General features: G+C 47.3%; 1 protein-coding gene across 1 annotated transcript in view; it reads right to left on the bottom strand.

The window, feature by feature from the left end:
* IL12RB2 (interleukin 12 receptor subunit beta 2) overlaps positions 1 to 8,319 on the bottom strand; it is a 112,519-nt gene that overhangs the window by 65,609 nt on the left and 38,591 nt on the right. The gene's annotated exons all lie outside the window — the stretch shown is intronic.

The raw sequence follows: 8,319 nt of genomic DNA, 5'->3' as shown, positions 1-8,319 counted from the left end.
AGCTGCACTAAGAAATAGGCCTAATACATCCTTATGCAGGACTTTCCAGCATGCTGAGCCCATTTTTAGCGCAGTTGTTAAAAGGGGAGGCATGGCTTAGTGGTTAGAGCAGCCAGTTGAGAAAGGGGAGGCGTGGCTTAATGGTTAGAGCAGTCAGTTGAGAAAGGGGAGGCATGGCTTAGTGGTTAGAGCAGCCAGTTGAGAAAGGGGAGGCGTGGCTTAATGGTTAGAGCAGTCAGTTGAGAAAGGGGAGGCATGGCTTAGTGGTTAGAGCAGCCAGTTGAGAAAGGGGAGGCGTGGCTTAATGGTTAGAGCAGCCAGTTGAGAAAGGGGAGGCGTGGCTTAATGGTTAGAGCAACCAGTTGAGTCAGAGGAGGTGTGGCTTAATGGTTAGTCCATCCAGTTGAAAAAGGCGAGGCATGGCTTAATGATTAGAGCAGCCAGTTGAGAAAGGGGAGACGTGGCTTAATGGTTAGAGCAGCTAGTTGAGAACCAAGGCATAGAACCAGAGGACTGTGGATCAAAGTCTACTGAAGTTCTTTGTGAATTTATTAATCTGCTATTGAGATAGACATGGGGAAACCACTGCTTGCCCCGGGATTGGTAACATGGAATATTGTTACTATTTGGGTTTCTGCCAGGTACTTGTGACCTGGATTGTCCACTGTTGGAAGCAGGATACTGGGCTAGATGGACCGCTGGTCTGACCCAGTATGGTTATTCTTCGGCTTTTTTTTTTCTGTTTGTTGAATATATGACTGGGCACTAACGATAGCATTAACTCGCAGCAACTGAAAAAGAATTACAGTGGGAGCACTTACCTGTGTTATGGATGCACTAACCACATAGACAACGGTAATGTCAGCATGCTAACAGATTAGCACACCCACATCCATTCCTTGCCTTTGACATGCCCCCTCCAAAAAAAAATAAATACCGTGCACTCCTTGCACACAGATGGCAAAACTAATGTGGACCACTTTAGCACAACCCACATTAGGCCATTTTTGCTGTATAAGGCACTTGTGAGCACCTAATGCAGTTTAGTAAAAGGGTACATTAACCCTCCATTACATCAGGTACGAACTCAGAGGCCAATGATCAATTCCCCACGCTGTTCTGAAACAGCACCCTAAAAATAGCGCTAGAACAGAGTGGGGAATTATCTCCCCAATGATCAATGCTAATAACATGCAAATTTAAACACATTATTAGCGTTGATCATCTGGCCAAAGTGCGGGAAGATTGTGCCTGAGCACTGTCAATTGCCCTGACCTGTCAAACACAGGAGCTGCCCCCTGGAAAAGCAAGGCCCTGGAGGTCTGGTGGACCTCCAGCCCCCGACCTCCAACATGAGGACAGGGGGGCTGGAAGTCCAGTGGATCTCCACCCCCTACCCCCACACCCAAAACAAAATCCCTGGTGGCCCAAGTGGGCTGCCAAACCCAGTCCCTACCTGCCCTTGTGGTCTAGCAGTCCCCACCCACATCCCCCATACCTTGTTGTAGGACAAGGGAGCAGCACTCCCAGTGGCGTACCAAGGGGGGGGGCGGTGGGGGCAGTCCGCCCTGGGTGCACGCCGCTGGGGGGTGCTGCGGCGCGCGCCTGCTGCGAGAGTTTGCTAACTTCTCTCGTTCGCTGCAGCTCCCTCTGCCCCAGAACAGGTTACTTCCTGTTCCGGGGCAGAGGGAGCTGCAGCAAACGAGCAAAGTTAGTAAACTCGCAGCAGGCGCGCGCTGCGGCACCCCCCCCCAGCGGCATGCACCCGGGGGGGCTCTTTCGTGGGGGGAGTCTTTCGCCGGGGGGGGGTCCGCGCTGCATCGGGGGGGGGGGGGGGGTGCTGCACCCGGGGGCGGGGCGCCGCCCCGGGTGTCCGCCCCCCTAGGAACGCCACTGAGCACTCCCTCCTCTTCCAGCGCCGCCTACAAAATGGCGGTGCCCTGCCCAGTGCATCCTGGGATGCACTGGGCAGGGCCTACCTACCATATACCTGAGTCATAGGCGTAGTTTGACTGTTTCATTTGGGGGGGCAAAGGAGGGGGTGGAGCATATTAGCATATTCATTTGCATATATACATATGCAAATGAATATGCTAATATGGAGGAAGGAAGGAAGGGAAAAAAAGCTGGCTTTTTTTGGGAATAACCATAATGAATATGTATGAGATATCAAGCCAGCTCTTTCTCCCTTCCTTCTTTCCTTCTTCCACTCCAGTAGTATTTCCCCACCCCTTTTCCCATACCATGCCAGTGTTGACCTTAGAAATGCATAAGCTCTATATGTAGATCCTTCAAGAGGTAGTGTGTCATGATTTAGGCTCTACACCCTTTCTGATGTTTTGGTGCCACCTCAGTAAAGCCAACACACAATCTCTCCACTGCAACACACTATACACAAACTTGTGCAAAAACACACTCATAACCTTACTAAACCATAACAGCACTAATTCCAAGGACAGGACGAGCTGCAACCTTATGTGTGAAAAGGCAGAACTGTAATTACACCAGGCTCTAAAACACCAATACACTACCTCGTGAAAAACACATGACACAACAGACATGACACAAGGAACTAGAAAGCAAAAAATATGAAGGCAAAATACTGAACTGGAAAGTTAACTCGATGTCAGACTCAGCATGCAGCAATACCAGAAAAATTGAAACTTACATGCAAAATTTCACAGAAAGCTGACATATTCCAATTAATAAATTCTGAATAAAATACTTTTTTCTACCTTTGTTGTCTGATCATTTAGTTTTTCTATTCGCTTTGGTCCCAGTGTCTTCTGTTTTATGCAGTATCTTCTTTCCATTTGATATTCCATTTCTGTTTAAATCTTTTTATTGACGTATTATATAAAGCATCGATACACAATGTCAACGAATGACCTTCCTAATACAACAGAGAACTATCAATCCGTCCACATACGTCAAAACATTTTCTACTTTTTATCCCCAAACAACCCCCCTCCCCCCACCCTCCCCTCCGTTTAGTTGTAAACCTGTGTTAACTGAATCCCCAAGACTCACTTTTAACATAATATTAATCAGACCGTTCTAATACACACGTAACTGCCCCTCCATCTGAAAACTCCAGTCTCTTCCACTATTATTGAACAAGTTTCATGCCCTCCATCTACCCCAGCAAGGACATGGAACTCCAGCAGTGAACCAAAATACAGTGTTTCCACAAAACTTTGTTCCCTCCCCCTGTTCCCCCCACTCCTTAACCACCCATAACTTGACTTACTAAACAGCAATTCCCCTCTCTCCCTCCCCCCCCCCTCCCTTCCCAAATCATCTTACAATTGTCTCGAGTGTAAGCAACTTAACCTCCTTCATCTCTTATGGACTTTACCCCAGGAATTTTACAAATTGTTAATAATGAAACTCCTACCTCTTGGGCTCATTATTTGCAAATAAGGGTCCCAAATTGTCAAAAACTGTTTCTTGCGTCTTAGAGTGCCTTTCGCATCTCGAGCTTCCCATGCCATCAATTGGTGTATCTGATTCCTCCAATGCCCCAAAGCGGGAGTCTCCGTCCCCACCCAGTATTGTAAAATTGTTTTCCGAGCCACCAAGCATAATTTCCTACAAAGCAGTCGCCCAGGCCCCTTTAAACTGCGAAATGCTCCAGGCACATCCAACAGTAATTGTTCCATTGAACCTTGAAGAGATCTGTCCACCAGGCGTTCCAAAAAACGCACCACCTGGTTCCAAAATCTCCTCACTTTCTGGCAAGCCCAAAATGCATGATAGTATGTATGTCTAGGATGACCACATTTGGAACACTGCGAATCTTGGCCCCCTTCCACATGTGCTAACATCGCCTTAGTCATATATGCCCGTAGGATCACCCGAGCCCCACATTCCCTCAACCGCATATCAGATGTTAAAGTATAAACTCCTTTTAAAGATTGCAAAACTTCCCAAGTACCTAGCCCCACCCCGGAATCCTCCTCCCATTTTGCCTTGATCCCCTCAAACCCTCTAGCAGGGCATAGCTGAACAAGGGCCTGCACTAACCCAGAGATGGACAACCCACTATCAGAAATCTTTGAAAAGAATGACCTGAGCTCTACTCCTAACTTGAATTGCAACTTATTCCTGTCCAAGGTCCTTACGTAGTGTGTTAGCTGTGCGTAGGCAAACTGTGCACCCCACCCCTCCGAAGACTCTTCCTCCCAAGTTCCTAACGGTTCCAACTCACCTGTGGCTCCCATTACATGCTCCAGAAGATATATCCCTTTTTGCTCCCATTTCTTAAACCAAACATTATCCCAACCTGATCTAAACCTTCCATTCCCTCTAATAGGCAACTGATCCGACACCTCCGGGTCCCCACCTAACCGCCTCACTAAAACCTTCCACCCCTCTCTCAATGAATTCAAGAGCACACTCCCCTTTATACCCTCAGGCAACTGACTTTTTTTGCAGTGCAACAGAAAATAAAGATGATAAGGCGCAAAATGTTCCTGTTCTAAATATAATGGTGTGTAAACAGTTGTCCCCTCAATCCAATCTCCCACATGCCGAAGCATACAAGCTTGGTTATATAACTTCAAATCTGGCAGTCCCAGACCACCCTGCCTCCAATAACCTATCAATAGTGCCATTCTCAGCCTCGGCTTTTTCCCTGCCCAACAAAAAGCACTCACCCATTTATAAATTAATCTCAAATCTTTCTGAAGAAGGCGTATAGGCAATATTTGAAGAACATATAACCACTTTGGAAACTGAACCATCTTTATTAAATTAATTCTACCCATTAGAGAAATTGGCAATAAACGCCACCGCTCCAGCTTCTCCTTCGTATCTTCGATCAATTTCCCCACATTAAGCTGGTATAGTTTTGTCACATCCATGCTTAAATTAATCCCCAAATAACGAAATGAATCTGATGCCCACCTCAAAGGGAAACCCTCTCTCCATTCATCCTTCACTTGGTCTGAGGAAGGTAAAGCCTCCGATTTCCCCAAGTTCAATTGGAGACCTGCAAAGTGTCCATACTCGCCAAAGATTTCCAAAAGAGCCGCCAAGGAACTTCTAGGACTCTCCATATGTACCAGTATGTCATCCGCAAATGCCGCTACTTTGAAACAGCCCTTCCCAACTCGAATCCCCTGAATCTCATCTGTTGTCAGTATCTCTCTAATTAAGGGATCTAAAGTCAGCACAAAAAGAAGCGGCGATAGAGGGCATCCCTGCCGGGTACCCCGTAGGACTGGAAACATCGCTGACGACATTCCATTCACCAACACTGTTGCCTGTGGCTCCGCATATAATGCTTCTTGATATTCCATTTAATAGATTCAAAATAAAATACTTTTTTGTACCTTTGTTGTCTGGACATTTTACTGTTCAATCATGCTGGTTCCAGTTTCCTCTTTTCTTGTCTTTCTGCTAATTCTCCTTCAACTGCTTGCTGTCCATTTGTCTTTTCTCTTCTCTACTGTCTTATTCCATTCCTTCACTACACCTACCTTTGACACATTATTTCTTTTTTAGCTGTTTCCTCTGTTTTTTTTTCTTTGCTGCCTCTCTGTTCACTTAAATTTCACCCTCGTCCTCATCCTTCTCCTTTTTAGTTTTCAGCTATCAAATTCCATTTCCTTCTCTCACCCACTAGCTGCCCCATTCCTCTTCTCAGTCCTTCTTCCAACCTTCCATTTCCTTTCATCTTTAATCAACTCTCCATTACCACATTTCTGCCCCCCCCATCACTATCATCCTCTCATTTGTTTCCTTCCCACCTCCCCTTTGGCCTCTCCCAAATAGTTCCACCATTTGCAGCATCTTCCTCCCTCCAACCTTCTAGCCCAGCACGCCTGCTCCCTTTCTCCCCTTGTAGCCTAATATCTCCCTGTCCCTTCCACACACACATCCACACCCCAGTATCTTCCAGCCCCCCCTCCCTGTGGTCCAGCATTTCTTCCTCTCTCTCTCCCCTCCCTCCAATTGTCCAGCATTTCTCCCTCACTCCCTTCTGTCCCTGGTTCCACAATCTCCCTCTTTTTCTCTTTCCCCTCTAATGTATATCTATCCCTCCCTCTCATCCATCCCCATGTACAATCTCTCTTCCCTCCTTCTTCTCTCCCACTGCCCACATCACTCTCAGTATCTCCCTTCCTTGCACCCTGGGCCCAACATCTATCTCTTTCGTTCTCTTCCTTCCCCTTTTAGCATCTCTCCCATCCCCATACAGCATCTCTCTCTGTCTCCCTCCCTCCCACTTCCATGTTCCAACATTTCACCTTTTCTCTTGCTGTCCCTCCCTCCTCCTCCACATCCAGTATTATTTCTCCCTCTCTCTCCCCCATGCATCTCCCCCCACCAACATTCCCCACCTCTCTCGCTCACCTCTACCTAGCATTACCCCATCACCTCAACAGTGCTCCTGTGACTGTCTCTCCCTGCCACCAGCCAGCATGCTGCCTCGCTCTTCCTCGCCGGCGCTGCCTCAGTCCCTGACTCCCTGCAACATTTTTGTCCGTCGCCGTCAGCGCTGCCATTCATTCTCACAGGCAGCCTCGTTCCCGCTCCCCTTTGCCGCGTCCTCCGGCTCTCTCTGATGCACTTCCTGTTTAACAGGAAGTGCATCAGAGAGAGCCGGTCGGAGGAGTGGAAGCGGCAAAGGGGAGCGGGAACGAGGCTGCCTGTGAGAATGAATGGCAGCGCTGACGGCGACGGACAAAAATGCTGCAGGGAGTCAGGGACTGAGGCAGCGCCGGCGGGGAAGACACAATTAAGCCCCGCCAGTTCGCTGGTGCGACTTGTTTGGGGGGCAATGCCCCCCCTCGCCCCCCCCAATCTACGCCCATGACCTGAGTTGGCGTAGGGTTAAGGTGCTATTCTGTCTCTATGATCAGAGCGCTGTGCTCTGATCATAGGAGCAGAATATCGCAGAGCTCATTTAAATATAATGTAAATAAGATCTGCAGTGTTGTTGCGCTCTCGCGTCGGACACTCTTTGATCATGGGCGCCATGTAATGCGGGCGCTAGTCCGGCGCCAATGGCCGCATTTGCTTTTGATCATCTGGGCCTTAGATTGTAAGCCCACCAGGGACAGCAAAATAACTACTGTGCCTGAAAATAACTTGTCTTGAACTACTGAGAAATGGGGGAGCTAAATCTAAAATCCCTTCCTTCCCTTCCCGTTCAACGAACAACTGCAAAGACTGTGCAAGCCATTTATACCTGCAACGAGTTGAAAAAGGAAGCCTGATACTGGCATCCATCCATCCATTCAGACAGAAACTGATGCTGCGGTCTTAACTGCTATATGCATGTACAAATGCAAGTAAGAGAAACTGCAGGAAGCTCGGGGTTATAGCGCATCACACCATGAAAGCCACAGACGGAACATCACACACACTGATATCTACTCTGCTGAAAAATGTCTCAGTTTCAGGTCAGGAAACACAGACCCAGAATCATTTATACATCAGGAAACATCTTGAAAAGAAATAAAATAATCCCCATGTGTACGGATTCACAGGTCAGGGTTGATCCAGTCCTGGGTTTACCCTGTTGCATGCAGGGACTTGTAGATCTGATTTCCCAATTGCATTCTCTAAGAAAAGCAAGACTACAAGTCCCTGCTTGCATGAGGGACTACTACTACTTATCATTTCTGTAGCGCTGTTAGACGTACGCAGTGCTGTACACTTGAACAAGAAGAGACAGTCCCTGCTCGACAGAGCTTACAATCTAATTAGGACAGACCTAAACAGGACAAACAAGAGATAAGGACAAAGTGTAGCAAGATTCCGGAATCTCAAAGATTAGCAAGATTCCAGAATCCCTAAGTGTACCAAGATTCCGGAATCCCAGAGACTACTACTACTACTACTACTTATCACTTCTATAGTGCTATTGGACGTACGCAGTGCTGTACACTTGAACATGAAGAGACAGTCCCTGTTCAACAATCTAATCAGGACAGACAAACAGGATAAATAAGGGATAAGGGAATTACTTAAGGTGGGAATGATAAACCATACATAGGTACTGAACAAGTGAATAGGGGTTAGGAGTTAAAAGCAGCTTCAAAAAGGGGGGCTTTTAGCCTAGATTTGAAGATGGCCAGAGATGGAGCTTGACGTATTGGATCAGGAAGTCTATTCTAGGCATATGGTGCAGCAAGATAAAAGGAATGGAGTCTGGATTTGGCAGTGGAGGAGAAGGGTACAGATAAGAGATTTATCCAATGAACGGTGTTCCCGGGGAGGAGAATAGGGAGAGATGAGAGTGGAGAGGTACTGAGCAGCTGCAGAGTGAATACACTTGTAAGTCAATAAGTGGAGTTTGAACTGTAT

This window comes from Microcaecilia unicolor, chromosome 6 (genome assembly GCF_901765095.1).
Source record: "Microcaecilia unicolor chromosome 6, aMicUni1.1, whole genome shotgun sequence".
Classification (NCBI taxonomy): Eukaryota; Metazoa; Chordata; class Amphibia; order Gymnophiona; family Siphonopidae; genus Microcaecilia; species Microcaecilia unicolor.
This window is presented reverse-complemented; position numbering and strand designations above follow the sequence as displayed.